This window comes from Canis aureus, chromosome 1 (assembly GCF_053574225.1).
Source record: "Canis aureus isolate CA01 chromosome 1, VMU_Caureus_v.1.0, whole genome shotgun sequence".
Taxonomy (NCBI): Eukaryota; Metazoa; Chordata; class Mammalia; order Carnivora; family Canidae; genus Canis; species Canis aureus.
Genome location: NC_135611.1, coordinates 92,724,530 through 92,740,989, shown reverse-complemented (window position 1 = coordinate 92,740,989; position 16,460 = coordinate 92,724,530). Strand labels below are relative to the sequence as shown.

The 16,460-nt window shown below is 35.5% G+C and overlaps 1 protein-coding gene across 12 annotated transcripts in view; it reads left to right on the top strand.

Moving 5' to 3' along the window:
- The window catches only part of RFX3 (regulatory factor X3), a 287,131-nt gene that overhangs the window by 1,051 nt on the left and 269,620 nt on the right, over positions 1 to 16,460 (top strand). The window lies entirely within an intron of this gene.

Here is a 16,460-nt window from a genome sequence, read left to right as displayed (position 1 = left end):
CTTTGTGCTGCAAACAGTCTTAATATCCATTCAGCACTCTTCCCTCCTCGTCCCCCCCCTTCTCTCCCCCCCCCCCCCACACCCCTTGCACACACATTGAAACCAGGGGCCTCTGCGCTGGGCTCTTTGCTGCACTGGGAAAGATATATATTTTTTTTTAAACAAGTCTCTCTTCTGTCTTTCTCTCTTTTTGGGGTGTGTGTGTGTGTGTGTGCGCGCGCGGCGCGTGTGTGCTTGTGATTTAAACCAGATGCAGGGCATCTGTGATACTTGGGTTAGTAGTTATTGACAGTGCTTTATCTTTCATGTGCAGATGGGAGGGGTAGTAGTGAGGTTCCATTTCACTTTGATGAACCTCCTTCCCCACCGTGGAGTGTTAACAATTTTCATTGTGGTTAGGAGACTCTGTGTGTGAGAAAACAGGGAAAGGACCTAAGGAAGCTTTCTGAGAACTCAGTGTACAATGTTATTTTGTGACAGTTGTAAGACTTTAAAGAGTTTTTTTTTTTTCCTTTCCCTCCTCCTCCTCCTCCTTCATCTTCTCTGTTCCTTTTCCTTTGAGAGTTGAAATTGAAGTCAAGTTGTTCATAAAGAATGTATGAAGCTTCTCAACTTGAAACGTGTGTATATTTCACTTTCTTTGTGGTTGTTAAGATTCAGGCATGTGTGTACTTAACATACTCTTTTTTGTTTACTTTCGAGTTTTCTTTGGACAGTCACTTAAACCCGCTGATGAGAGAGAACTTTTTTTTTTTCTTCTTTCAAGTCTGTCTTTTAAAAATCTATTTTTCTCTCTAGATTTGAATACTTATCAGTCCTCAAGTAGTAGGGCTCTTGGCTAGAGGTAACCCAATTTTACAGATCCTGTAAATTTGTTCATTTTTCAGCCTAACGTTTAATTAGTAGATTATTGGTAAAGAGTTTGATAATGAATGTGTGCTAAAACAGATATAACGTGCTATTATATTTGCACATATTGAAGTTTCCAATTTGGAATTTTAAAATACGTATTTAAACAGTCTTCTTTCTCACAGCAAACACGTATCGATTTACCTAACAGAGCAGCCTGCGAATAATGTGACAGTATTAATTATTCTTGAGATTGTCAGTGAGCAGGCTGGGTAATTGTAACGCTATTAAAGCTAATATTTTGTAAAATAAGAGTTGGGGTTTTCAAAAAACTTTTCCTCTTTTGATTCATTTCCTTGTGATTGCTGTTTTAACTGGGGGTGGAAGAAATCTTTCTCAGACCACTCAGATTTCTTTATATTTATTTCCCAACCTGGGTTCCATGCAAATCCCTAATACTAACTTGTATTTTTTTTTTTTTTTTTTTCTGTTCAGATGAGTGTCAAATGCCTGAACACTTTTGGATGGTGAAGCTCCTGGGTCCTATAAACTCTCTCTGAAGTTAATAGGAGTTTTACTGTCTTAAGACAGTTTCAGACCTTATGCCACTTTCATAATAGGTTTTCAGCTGAGTAGATTATATGCTATAATGTTATGGATTAATATTTTTATTTGCAGTGTCCAAGAACTTTTTTGTGGCATTTTACTTGTTACAGTTATCTCAAGTTTTCTGTAGTTTAGAATTTTCATTCACAAGTTGATTTGAGAGGAGAACTTAAATTGAATTCTATTACCCATTTTTAAAAGCACAGAGGTGATATGAAAGTTGCCATTAGAAATGCTTTGGACTCAAATATGTCAGCATTACTTATATGAATTGAGTAAATAGTCACCAGAAATACTAACATAATGATGAGTTTTAAAATTTAACACGGGGATGAATACTTAGTTAGCATTTAGTTTCTTCATCCTGTGATCTTTTTCCTAGGAAGGACTATATTATGTATTGGCATTCACCTATGTTCTCAGCTTTTAGACTAATTAAAATCTGTGAAAGTGACCATGCTTTAAAATGAAAAGTATTAAGTAGGAGTTACTTATAACTAGTTTTGAATAGCTAAATATCTGTGATTCATTGTATGTCATAATGCCTATCTCAGTCTTTTGAGATTGTTTTGCCTGTGAATTTCATTAAATGGAGTAGGCATATTTATGTAGTACATTTACATGCATAATATAGTAAACTAAAATGCATTCCTAAAGTGCATCTTTCTACAATGTTTTCGTTATATGTGGTAGTTATGCCTAATTTAAAAAATAACGTTATTTCTCTAGTATTCAGATAATCTTGTACTCAGGTACTCAAAAGGTTTATACAGTATAAATTTAACGTGTTTTAACCGTAAACAAATATTTTGTGTCCTAAACAAATTCAATGTGGTAAATGTTTTACCAGTTAAAAAAATGAATGAATCAGTAGTCTAGATTCAGTGTATTATGTAAATGATGTTACTTATTGGTAACATTGTTTATTCTTGAGAAAGCTGATGTTGTGAGTGCTTTTCTCTAAACTTCCGACTGTGGAGTATGCTTTTGCTGTTCAAATTTTAAGGTGTAAAAGAGTGTGTGTGTGTGTGTGTGTGTATGTGTGTGTGTGTGTGCACCTTAAAAGGGTGAATGTAGCATCATGTGTATGAGAAGAGTTAAAAAAAAAAAAAATCTTTCCTGAACAGGCTAATGGGAATGTTACTTTGTTCTTGTTATGTATAGTGAGACTGTGTTACAAGAAATGAGAAGACAAAAGTAAGCTTTTAAAATTGTGAAGAGTCTTCAAGGAAGTAAACCTTTAAATTAAAAAGAGTCTACTAGTTGTTTGTGTGTTTGCTTTTATGCTGAGCATTAGACAAAAATGCTCTGCATCCAATTACTTAAAAAAACCAACTTAGTTTCCCTGATGGAATCATTTGTTGTTAACTGTTCGGTATAGATTCCCAGTGGCCATGGACAAACAAGATTTTAAATTCCTCTCTGTTCACAGGTGCATAGTGTTCCTCTATTTTGGAAATCCAAGATTAAGTGGATTTGACTAAATCTAGCTTGTTAGGGGACAGATGGCTGCTTTAAACAGGTGTCACTTTCATTTCTAGTGCATTGTGTTGGGACTTCAGTGGTTCACAAAAGGGCTGTTTGAAGCAGGTGGCATCCTTTGCTTTTGTCCTTAGTAAAATATACTTTTGGAGTTAATTATTTTCCTAGGAAGTTCTTTTTTTTTTTTTTTTTTTTTAAAGTAGAAGGTTGAACTATTCAAATTAAGATTCATAATTTAATTAACATGACTTATTTCTGGTTATCACTCTGTTTTCAAGCTGTAAAAGTTGCAAATCCTTTCACAAAACACTTACAAAGTCTTAAAAGTAGTGGTAAATTCCCTTTGATCCAGAAAAAGTACTTAGGAGCACTTTATACAATCAATCAAAATGATTTGAAGCAAAAAGCCAAGGAATATTTAAATAAAGTGAAATTTGGTTAACATAACAACTTAACCTTTTAAAGAATTTTTTGACAGCATTATTTTAATTTGAATGATAAGTGTTAGAAACCAGTATTGTTTTTGTTTGTTCATCATTTTAAATATTTTCAAACTAAAACATTTTCCTAACCTATTTTGATCGTTACTATAACATTTCTAGTGGTCTTTTTAAATGAAAATTGTTTTTAAGCATTAATGTTTATAAATATGTATTGGAGTAAATAAAGGAGTGTCAACCTATTGATTTCTAAGGTTCATTTTTACTTTGATTCTATCCCCTTTTTGTGGGAATTTTATACATCTTATAACAGATGCACCAGAGGGTGCTGTGCTGTTTGCAACATGAGATTATCATCACTAAAAATGTGAACTGATTAGAACTTTTATTTAAAGAAAAAAATTTAATTATATATGCATTCAAGCGTATAATAGCCTTATTTCTATTGAGTTTAAATTTAATATGCTGTCTTAATTGGCAGTTTTGTACCAAAGCCTTTCTCTGTCCTTGTATAATATATATTAGCACAACATAAAATAATATCAAGATTGATATCTTTGGCATGGTTTGGATCTCAGCATTAGTCCTTTAGATATATACATTGATCATCTTTCTATGTAGGTATGTCAATCTCTGCCTCCAAAATTTAGGTTAACCTGAGAATCATGCTATTTTGACAGTATGGCTCTGTACTCTATAAATTGGGTATTGTTGGCACATATTGATATATTGCATGTTCTTAAAATATTTTTATATGGCATAATATGCTTTTATAGTATGATTTTTAAAAACTACCTAAAAAATATAAGTGGTAATAATGGTTGTCAGGCTAATTAAATCAACAACAATAATAATAGTTAAAAATTGTCTGGAGAATTCAGTCCCCACTTGATGCTTCTGGAGTAGTCTTATTTGAATATTTAATTTGGCTCTATTATCTGAAAAGTTTTAGATTCTTTGCCTTACTCTGTGCCATAGACTTTAAACCAGAAGTGTTGGTTACTGTTTTCTGTATCTGAATGTTTGTTTAGTGTGTGTGTGTTTTTTTTTTTTTGTTTTTTTTTTAGGGCAACTATTGAATCCAATCTCTTGGGCTCTTTTTGCATCTTACCTCTTTTAGCATTTTATACTGTAAAAGACAAATACCGAACCAGCAGTAGTCATTGTCTTTCTCAAGTAAGCTTAGGAAGATATATGTTTTTTCTCCAGATAACTGATTTATGGATTGATTTATCTATACTGTTATCCTACATTAAACTACAGTCAGCAAAATGTGAAATTTTTTAAAGTACCTTTATAAGACGTGTTGGAATGTCACAGGATTAGAAACATCGTAGAGAATAACTTTTTAAACCCTAGTTTTGTTAAAATTGGCTAGGCATTTTTCTTTTACATTGTAGTCTTAAGAGTTTACTGGTTAGTTTCTGCCAGTAAGATTTTTAAAGTGTGTTTTATGAGATTGTTTCAGAAGTTTCATAGTTCGTTTTTTTTTAAGATTTTATTTATTTAATCATGAGAGACACAGAGAGAGACAGAGATATAGGCAGAGGGAGAAGCAGGCTCCCCATGGGGAGCCTGGTGTGGGACTCCATCCCAGGACTCTGGGATCACACCCTGAGCCAAAAGGCAGATGCTCAACCACTGAGCTACCCAGGTACCCCCTGAAATTTTATATTTTATATCAAGGTACAGGATGTACTTAATGAAAACAAATCAGTTAAAAATAGAAATCTATATAGAGTACCAAATACGTATATGTTTTGTTCTTTAAATGGAGTGATGGGATAAGGATAAGTGTATTGGTTAAGAACACCGGCTTTAGGGTAGATTTCAGACGATCTTTTTAGCTGAGGGACCTTGTATAAGTTATTGAACTCAGTTTTCTCATCTGAAAAGTAGGATCCATTGTTGCCTGCCTTACAGGGTTTTGTGAAGATTGATGATAATTCATGTAATGTGCTTTGCTCAGTATTTGGTACAGAATATATGCTCAATGCATATGTTGATTCTTACTATAAGGGAATACTTTTCAAATCTTTTTGCCATCTAAGAGTTCTTTTAACATGTTCCTGATCATCTCAGCGGGCCCTAAGTTTTGAAAGATTTTCTACACTCAGTAAATAACTATTCTCTCCTCTCCCACCTTTAAAAATAAATCAAAGACAGGAAGCTGCCAACCACAGGTTTGGATTACTATTTGATAACCTGTCTTGTTATTAGACTGAATTAGTAGCATGTTAGCCCAAAGCTTTTTTAGTTTTACTCTGCTGCCTTGTTATAATGGCATCCTCTTACTGCATTTGGACAAATCTCCCAGTCCAGGGATCTCAGACTGAGAGCTAATAATGCAACATTTCATAAACTCTTACAATTCCCATTGTCCATTTTGTTGTCCAATTTATATTTTCCTTTTTACATCGGTTATCCATGAATTCATTTGAAAACATTTTGTGCCCTTTTTATAGACTTATAAAGTTATATAAAATGTAGTCATTAATATATAATGACAATAAATAGCTGTATAAAGATGAGTTCATCGAGGAATTATTCTGCAATTTTATAACGTACTGCTTGGAATTGTTATCTTACTAAGGGTAGAAAAATGTGTGAGGTCACCACTTATATACCTGTAGCAATAAGTAATTTTGGAATAATTTGCCAACCCCAGTCTTGAGGTATAAAGTAATCTTAGAATGTTGTGCAGTAAAACGTAATGTGAAATTATAGAGGAAAAATGTCATCTTTAGTGCTCTTTCTTTGGCTCTCAACGATGTTGAAAGAAACAGTTGGCTGCTCTGCTGTCTCTAATGTTGCTATCTAGTAATTTGCTATATATCTTTTTTCCTAAGCATTTTGACTGAGACTGATTCCCCCCCCACCCCATTTTAGAGTGATTTAGATTAGATAGTCCTGATCTTTCTCAAACTGGAGATGTGATTTATACATCCCAGTGGAAAGCTGACTCAATCCTGCATGTCATCTTGTTTTGCTGAAGCATTTGTGTAATGCACAAGTTTTCTGCTTGCCTTCCTCATCTTACCTGTCCTCCTCCCTCCTCCTGCTAAGTAATTATATTACTCCTTTTACATTGGTTTTATAGACAATTAGCCCCAATATATGAAGCAGGCAGACTCTCAGCTCAGCCATCTCCTCTGCTGCTTTTTTTCCAGTGATGTTCACACACGTTTTAAGAGGAACTTTTGGGTAAAAGCCAGGGAACGTGACTTAGATGGCAAGGTTATACCGTCATTATTTTCTTACAGGTTCTATCTGACTGCCCTCCTGAACAAATACATATCCTTGTTCCACTAATGATGTAACCTGAGCATGATTTTGCTTCAGGAGGCTCCCATCCTTGTTCTGGCTATGCACTTGGGCTCTGGCTAAGTGCTTTAGTTTAAATCTCTAGTTTAACCCCAAAATATTATGTTTGCACATCACATATGTTTGCCCATTGCTGACTCTTAATCCCTAGATACTCCTTTCTCACTACTTTTGTTAGAAGCTGTAATATCCAGTCAGTACTGCTTGCCTTTGCTTTGCCCAGTCAGGACTACCAGAGGTTCTTGATCCTTCCTATTGAGGCAGAAATGGGGAAGAGCTAGTAGGCGCTGAGCCCAGGAAAAGAGTGAGGTGGCTAGCCTGAAAATGAAAGTGCATCAGCTGGCAAGAGGAGACAGATGCGGGGAGGAATAATGTGGACGGAGAGAGGAGAGAGGGGGATGACCCTCAGAAACAAAGGGTGTTCAAAAGTGCTGGCCAAAGGTCGGGACAGAGGTGAGAACACAGGTCTGTTCTGGGACTTGTAGTACCAGTAACTCTAAAACCTGAGTCTGCTTGTTTCAGCCCTCCAGATCTCAGTTTCTCCATTTGTGAAATGAAACAGGGCTATGTGATCTCTTAAGCCCTCTGATCACTAATAGTGGAGGATTCCATGGCAGGATTGGCCCTGGGAAAAGGGAGACATGATGGTAACAGGGAGCCAGGAATTGGTGTTTCCTTGACCGATGGACTGAGAGGCTGGTATTTTGCTTGCCTCTTCTTTCTTCTGCTCAGAACAACAGAGAAGGAAAACCCAGAGCCTGGGTCTTGTGTAATGGCCATACCTCCGGCGCAGTGTCAGAAGGTTCCACCATTTCAGTGCCCCCCCCCACCCCCCCCCCCCGCCCAGGGAGCTGTGGCCAAGTGCCCTGGTTTGCTCACCCACATAGGAATGAGCTGAGTCTCACAGCTTGAGCTCCTGCCGAGCCAGCTCCTCTATGTCTGTGTGCCAGACAAGTGTCTGACAGTTGGGGCTCCTGCCTGTTGCTCACCATTGAGATATTTAAAATGGGACATAATTTTCCAACTCTGTGGATAGGCATTTTGATGGAGGGAGAGAGAGGGAGGGAGGAGATGATAGTGTGAGCTCTCTCATCAGAAGCCATAATAAAATTCAGGTTTCTGTTTATCTCATTTTTCAGCATTTCTCCCCCAGTTATTATAGCCTTGACTTTTTCTTCTCTTCATGCTATTCAGCTGCTTTTGAAAAGAACTAAAGTCCTGTCAAGGAGTCTGGGCAAGTGCCTTTGGATTACTTTGGGGCCCTGCTCTGGGAAGCATTCCCCTCATCTGTGCTCGTATTCTTTTCTGTTTTTCCATTGGTGATACTTACTACACCCTCCCCCCCCCCCCCGAATATTGTTTATACTTCAATAAGCATTCTTTTTATTCAGGTTTGGTGGCAGAAAAAATAATTGTGTCTTTTGATCAAGTATGCCCTTTCACAAAATTTTACCTTAATGTCAATGTGGCAGCTAGGCCTGAAGGTTTAAGAGCATTGCAGACTGCAGAAGGAAGCATATTTTGCATTAGTTCAAGCTAAGTCGTGAGTTCTGCTGTATCTCACCTCTTTTACCAATTTCATAAGTGTATGAAAGATTAATAGATTGTAATTATTGTTGCTTTTAAAACTATTTTGAACATTTGTTTTTTTTATTGATTTGTGTATACATATTCAAGTGTCTGAGCCATGTCCAGATTCCAACTCTTGATAGCATTTTACAGTTTCAAATGTAATCGCTATCATTCTTAAACTGTATCTGGCCACCTTTAGTCTCAGTCAACAGTTTATTTTAATAATGCAGAACCATTTTAGAAAGTTGTTGCTTGTCGCTTGTGTCTTCCTTCCATGCTTTAGTTGTGGGGCGGTGGGTGAGGGAGATTACTGGAGAGAGGCAGGAAGAAGAGATACATGTAGAAATCATCCTGCCCTCTTTGTTAAATAGCAGTGCGTTGCATACTTACACAGTTCTTTTTCCTGGACTGTGAAGTTTTGGTGGGAGTGGGGTTTGAGGTGGAAACTGGGGACATGGGCAGGGGGAGACAAGTGTCTCAGGTCATCCAGTGTTTCTTCCAGTTTTCTTTGCTTTCCAGCTGTTGTGTTATACAGACTACATGTACTTTTGTGAGGACAATTCCTTTATATTTATCAGTGATCCTTTTCTTCTTAAAGACTGCCTCTATGTGTATATGTCTGTCCCTGAGTACATCAGTGAGTGTGCAATAATGTCCTTCTAAGGAGCCTGTGTTGTGATTTGGTCGTGTGTGTGTGTGTGTGTGTGTGTGTGTATATGTATATATATATATATATATATAATTTTTTTTTTTTTTTTTAGAAAGGTAGAAATAAAAGAGAGGGGTATTGAGAAAGTCTAGTTTGTGTGCCAAATAATGGAAATGACATCTCAGTTCCACCTCTCTATATTTTGCTTTGGTAGATTGTTTTGTGAATGTATTTTTTGCAGTAGAATCTAGGTTTTTCTTCCCCCTCCTCCTGTGTAGGCTGACATTTTAAAGAACCAAAGAGTATAATCCGTCACATCAGGCTTTTTTGTTGATTGGCACCTGATTATGTCTGATGACAGTCTTGGAGATGAGTTTTAATGAAGTGTCAGTGTAAAGGTCATTAATGGAAAACACATGACAAGATACTATACTAGTGGTCTTAGAATCACCTTTACCATCTTAAATGTACAGTATGTGTTTCGATGTGCCATAATGAAACCCAACAGGAAAAACTAATACACAGACACCAGATAAAGTTAGATTCTTTGCTTTATAACAACCTCATATTGCATGTTCTAAAGGACACTTTAAAACATTTTGTTTAAAAAGTCATTTTGTATTTTTAGAGTGTACCTCTATTAAGAAAAACAGAATTTAGCTTATGTATTGTGTTTTCTGTATGTTTGTGTGTGTAGATCTTGACAAAGTCATTTTAATGTGTTTTGTTTGGTGTCTTAGACTTCTGTCAGTACGACTTTTGCTCACTAGTTTTTGCATTGTACCTATGTTGTAACAGTATTAGGAACTACTATTGCTGTTTTCTTGAGGCAAAGAAAATCGAGGGAGCTGTTTGACTTCAGTTCTTTGAATGACCTTTGGTTTGGGGAACAAGTTTTAATAGTGCTTCACACTTCACGGTGATTTTTAGAGGCTACTTTTAGTTAACAAAGGTCATAAATGCTGAAATTGAATTAATTATAGTTAAAGACAAAAATTGTAATTCATTCCAATTATAGTAGATTAAGATATTATGCTGCTGGATCAACATTTGATCTGTTCCTTTATTTTTAGAAGTCTGCCGAGTTTTGAAATTTAAAACCTTTTAAATAATGTTGAATGAGTAGAGCTCTATAATAGATGTGGATTTATATTTCAGCAAAGGTTTGAGAGCCATATGGCTTGGAAGTGAGGTGGGATTTTGTTTCTGAAATTGGTAGGTGATGCATTTTAATATTTTGATTGGGTTAGACTTGCTCGAGCATTTATTAATGATAGAAATGCAAATGACCGTGGACTGGAGATGTAGATCAGGGTATTGGTGAGAGGAGGTCATTGTAGCAACCCTGAAACTTCACTCACCTCCAGTCCTGTTGCCCTTGATAAACTTTGAGATAAAAGGTTCTTTCTTCAATAATATAAGTTTCTTATTCTGTTGTGTTTTTGTTAATTTTCTTTGCCGTCTGGAAGTTCCCAATCCCACAGCACAGTCTTGTGTGATTCATTATATGTGGGCTTTGGAAGTTTACCTTTTTGGTAAAGGTAGTTTCCAGTTTACCTTTTTGGTATACAAACTTTAGAAAGAATGCCAAGAGATGAACCTCATGCCCAGAACAACACCTTGATCTGAAGGAATGGGGTAAGAATGTGGGTAAATTGAGGCAGGATCATATAACTGGAAAACGTGAGAGCATGAACCATGATTAGTGTCATATGGAGAAAGAGGGGTCATTTTAAGGGCTGTGTAAGAAACCCAGTTTGCCAATTTCCGCATATCAAGTATTATTACCATTACTCCTATTCATGCTACTTCTAGTATTTGATTCAAAAGCGTGCTAGCAGAGGCCTCAGGTAATTGGGTACATTTGTCTGTAAGCTTGTATTTCTATGTTGTTCCCCGTTAGCTTTATTTTTGGATGAGGAATTAAAGGATGTATATCAATTTATATTTAGTGCCAGTACTATTTTGATTAATTTAGGAATCCTGAAGACTCAGAGTTCCATTGGGTCTTGGGAGTATTTTGAAAGAAAAGAGAGAAATATGGTATTAGACCAAAATTACATATTCTTAGCCATGTGAGCATATTTCTTAAGGTTTCAAGTTGTAGAAGGCTACAAAAGTGACAGAGATGGTATTTGGGAATCAAAGCAGACAAAAAGAGTAGAAAGATATTGAAAATGAAGTTAGAGGAAATTAGTGGAGAATTTTAAATTAGACATACAAATAAAGTGGATAAATCAAAGTTTGGTTGGCGAGATAATTTGTTGGATGAACGGTCATTGTTTTTGCCTGATTGTGATTTGGACTGATAGAAGATGCTTGTATTTTGTTGAAAATATAATACTTTGTTGAAAATATTTATGGTAAGGCTGTGGAGCTTTGACTATTATTGCTTTGACTATTATTTTTACTTAATGTTGTATATAGAAAATCATAATGTTGCATCGGAGTTTCCTTGTAGTTAATTTTATTACTACAAAGTGATAATAGTATATGAAATCTATAAAATTAATATATTCAATAGGGCTTTCATTGGCTTATCTGGTATCTAAAGCAGTTTATACTTGGGAAGCCAATTTATAGTGGAAAACTGTATACCATAAATGTATGTATTCTTTTAAAACTTCCTTATTTTGGAATTTTTAAAACTTACATTGAAGTGGAGAGAACAGTATAATGAACCCCCATGTACCCAACACACGTTTTTAACAATTATTACCTTCTATTGTTCTTACAGCCTTATAATTTGAAACTTTGTTGAAATAAGGTTGATCCTTCCTTATTCTGTGTTTCTCTGAAAAAAATTTAAATTTAAAGACTCAATGTCGACTTGAAGCAATGCTTACAAAAAAAAAAAAACAATGCTTACATTCTGTTTAAGACAGAATCATTGAGAGTGATTGATCTTTATCAACCCTCATGTCGTTTCTTCTCAGCATAACATTTCTAAATCAGGAAGTTCTCAGTTATTTGTCAAGTGTTTTGCTTAATAATTCCAGGCTCTGCTACTTGAAATCTGACCTATCATTATAAAAAGGGAGTAAGCACAAGGCCAGCAGCGCATGTTTGCTGGACATAGGAAGACAGCTGTGTGAGATACACCTCTCAGAGGTGAAATGGTGTTAATCTTCTGTACATCATCCTTGTAACCTGTGTGTAGGTAGATTTGGATGAACTGTTAGAGCCATTTTGTAAGTCGATCAAGGAAAAGAACCAACTCCTAAGATTTTCCCTTCAAAGTTAGCTGCTCAGTTATGGAACATATGGAATATAAAGGAAGAGACATCCAGTGGTGAGAGCTAATATACTGATAACTTAGACCACCAGTGAAAGCAGTTTAATATCTTCTGATTCACTACCTCAGGGGATGAGGAAGGTTCTTTAATTTTTTTATTTAACTGAAGTCAGGTATGAAAGAAGCTTATTTTTGAATTCTAGAGTCTATAGCAAAAAAAAAAAAAAAAAAAAGAAAAAGAAAAAAAAGAAATCCATTATTCATGTTGGAAATTATTCTGTAATGAGCAGACTAATATGTATAACAAACAATGATTAATGGCATTTTAATAAACAACACAAAATGTAGACCTAAATCTCTTTATTTGAAAGCTGATGTTTTCTCGTTTAAATTTAATTAAATGAATAAGGCATGAAGAAGTAAATTCATTACATTAAATAAGGCCTGCAGTTTTTTTTTGTTATATAACTTTAATTGCTAAACTTCTCTCTGATCCAGAAGGTTCCATAGAGGGGAGCCTGGGTGGCTCAGTCAGTTAAGCATGCAACTCTTGATTTTGGGTCAGGTCATGGAGTCAGGGTCCTGAGATCCAGCCCTGAGGTTGGGCTCTGCTCTGGGAGTGGAGCCTGCTTAAGATTCTCTTTCCCTCTTCCCTCTCTTAAAAAAGAAAAAAAAGTTTCCATAGAAATGTAGATAATTTAATAAAATATATTGACAGGCTTTTAAAATATTACCATACTACAAGTGATTACTAGCCAGACAGAATGGTAAAGTGATACAAAATGACCAAAGTGATGCACTAATTTAACGATTCTTTTTTTTTTTTTAATGATTCTTATCCCATACCTAAACTACCATTTCTTTTCTCAAAGGGGTATAGTTCATTTTTTCTGCCATTAAGAAATATCTACGTTATAGATTCTAATAGCATCTAAATTATTAGATTCTCATATATTTAAGCTTTCCAAAAGTAGATAGGAGATGTGACGTATATAAGAGAATGCCGGTACAAAGCTTCATCAGCCAGTGTTTGAACAATACATGAATGTAACCCTGCAAAACAAATGATGGAATTAATTTCATTCATACTTACACAGAAGATTTTATTAAGAATTTAATGCAGCATCAGTGTAAACGTTATTTGTCATAACGTTTTCTGTGCTTTTAAAATCAGTATAATTTTATTTCACTTTTTATTATTTTACATTCAATACAGCGTCAGTAAAAGCACTGGTAATTTTATTCTAGTCTTTAAAAGTTTTTTAAAAAAATTTTACTCCATTAATGTCATGCGACGTAAACTTAAAAACAAGCCATTTTCAATGTGAAAAATGTAATGTTGGTACACTTCCTCTATATTGGAGTAACTCCCCAATAGCAGATAACTTAATATTCTAATTTGAAAAAATACCGTGTACAGAGAAGCTTTATCCAGGAATTGTTATTTCAGAACCTGACCCCTTTTACAGAGCAGCTAAGCTTTTGGGTCTGGAGCCAGAACCTCAGAGGCCCTATGATAAATGTCTTCCTCCCCCAGGGGCTCGACTTCAGCCTCTCCCTGCTTCTACTTAACAGTTCTACGGCCTTTTTCCTCTGCTGCTTTACTATGTCAGGCTCTGCACAGCTGACCAAAGGGGGCATCCTGGGTGCTAGAGTAGAGATTAAAGAGGTGAAAAAGTCTGTCACTGGAGTTACACATGCTTCCAAATGGCACAAATATGTGGGATTCCAGTAGACATAATTAGGATGTTTTATTTTAGAATCGGAATTTTTAAGTTGGAACAGACTTTGGAGGTTATGTAGGCCAATCCTCCCCATCCCCCTCATGCTTATTATTATTATTTTTTTTTTTTAGAAAAAGCAAATTAAAGTTTTATAGTTCTGTAAGGTTTGAATAAATATCTTAATTTTTTATTGTTTCCAACTGAAAGTTTTGGCATACAGATCATTCTTTAATTGCTTTTAGAATGATAGAGAAATCAAATTCTAAAATATTTTTCCAAGTCATAAATAGGCTATATATTAAAGGAAGATACTATATTTGCTGGATTTTCAGAAACAGAATGTTATGTTTTTATCCCCATCTTTTGGGTTTCTCCTGACAGGGTATTAGTGATGTTATATCTGTAATCAATGTATTCGTGTAAATAATTCTGACAATGGGCATGTGCCTCTTAACTTTTTTTGATGAGGGTAGGGGTGGTACTAATCATTCTAAAGATCATTGTAAAAATCCGGTGAGTTATTACTTTTCGAAGCTGGAACACTTGTTTCTGTAGGTCACTCATACAGAACAGAAGTAAAACGTTGGCAGCTGATGTAGATGGTACAAGCTGAGACTTGCCCGGCTAGGGTTTAAAGGTGTTGCAGTAAGAGAACCAACAATGAGAATGTGAAGGGACTGCCCTTTATCCCATAGCAACCAGAAGCGGTACCAGCAGTCATGCTATTGTGTGATTTATTTCCTTAATCTGAATTTTTGGAAGGATATGTTGTTTACTGCTTACTAGTAGGAGACTGGAAGGAATAAGTAATTAACCAGAATTTGTCTTATTTTAATATGTGTGTGAGATGTAAGTAAATCTGTGAGGTCACACTTGAACTTAGTTTTGGTATCCTATTTTGTAATAAAGATGCACAGTCTGAGCACTAACCCTGTTGATTGTTTGAAATCATCTAAGAGAGACCAAGAAAATGGCAAATAACTGAACTTTCTAGCAGTAATGTGATGCTCTTACCAGCCTCATTTGTGGTACCAAACCTGAAAGGATACATTCATATCAAACAGCAGTAAGTTTCCTATAGGGGAAAACCATTTGTCATTTGCTCTTAACAAGGTAAGTCCCCATGGACGAACCTTTCTTGTAAAACTGTTCCCTTTGGATTTATGTTCACCTTCAATAAAAAGGAGATATGATAAACAAAGGTATGATGAAATATTAGTTAGCTCTTACATTTTTGCTTAGAAGTTCCTCATTCTTAGTCTTTATATATATATATATTTTTTAATTTAATGCTCTGGTTTTATCTGAATTGAGAGACTCAGAATATAATACAATGCATTAAATTGAATGTGCTGTTAGGTGAAGAAAAGGTCTTTTTGAGGGTGGGGTGGGAAGGTTAGTGGAGATCTAAATAATTTACTTGTGGAGTTAACTGTATTCCTGATCTGCCCACGTACCTACTGGCTGGAAGGAAAAATACAAATATTAAGATGAAATTAAAGTGTAATTCAGATGAAAAGAGAGTGGTAGATTCTTGAAAATCTTAAACTGAGATTTGAGTATAGAGATTCAGTTACTGTAGCACCTAAATACTAGGTTGCTTTATTTGTTGGATATAGAGAGGAAGAATCTAAAACATAGAATATATTCTTAATATTTTATGAATTTATAATCTGGATAAAATTTTACTGAAAGTGTTTCTAAACATGGATTAATGGAATCCTCTAAAAAAGAAAGTACTTGGGATGTTTTCCAGTAGCCCCGAGTTTTATGTTTCTTCAGATCAGTATCTTTTAGGATTCCTCGTTGCCTACTCTGCAGCATCGTTTAAGAAATTATTCACGGAGTGCCATAAACCTACGATAGTGCTGTAGGAAGCTTACTGCCTGGTGTACATTTTCAGACTTAACACTCACCACTCTGCTCTTCAGCTTCTCTTTTCTGGCCCAGTCTGGCATATGGTGTTGGCGTAATTGGCTAAGAACATGAACTTCAGAATGAACAGTCCTGGGTTTGAATTTCAGCTCTGCTACTGATCAGTAGTTTAACCTTAGGCAGATTACTTAAAATCTGTGAAAGAGGGCTAATAAAATTTATCTTAAAAGATTGTTGTAAAGATTACATCAGAGGACTTAGGCAGGCAGCGCTGTGTGTGACACGTCAGTGCTCAGTAAATGGCGGTTGCTGTTACTCCCCTAGGGTCATTTCTCTGTAATTTATTTTTTGTCCCTTACTCTGTTTAGAATATGCTTCCCACCCTACGTGAATTCATCTTTCCCACATTAGAGTGGTTCCTAACTTGATGAGTTCATTTTTTTTTTTTTTTAATTTCACGTCTAATGGATGTCTCACCCTGCTGCTGTTTGGGAATTGTGATTTAGGTTTTTGTTAATATTTATCTTTCCAAATTGTTGGGAAGCTTCCTGAAGGCAGAAGACTACATGGTAGTTTCTTTAATTCAGCAGAAAACCCAGTGTCCTTTTCCTAGTAGAAGTCATCAGTGAGTAATACTAAGCCTCAGATTATCTTCATTTCTAATCAAATTATAGAAAACAGAGTTAACCATTTACTGATTTTTG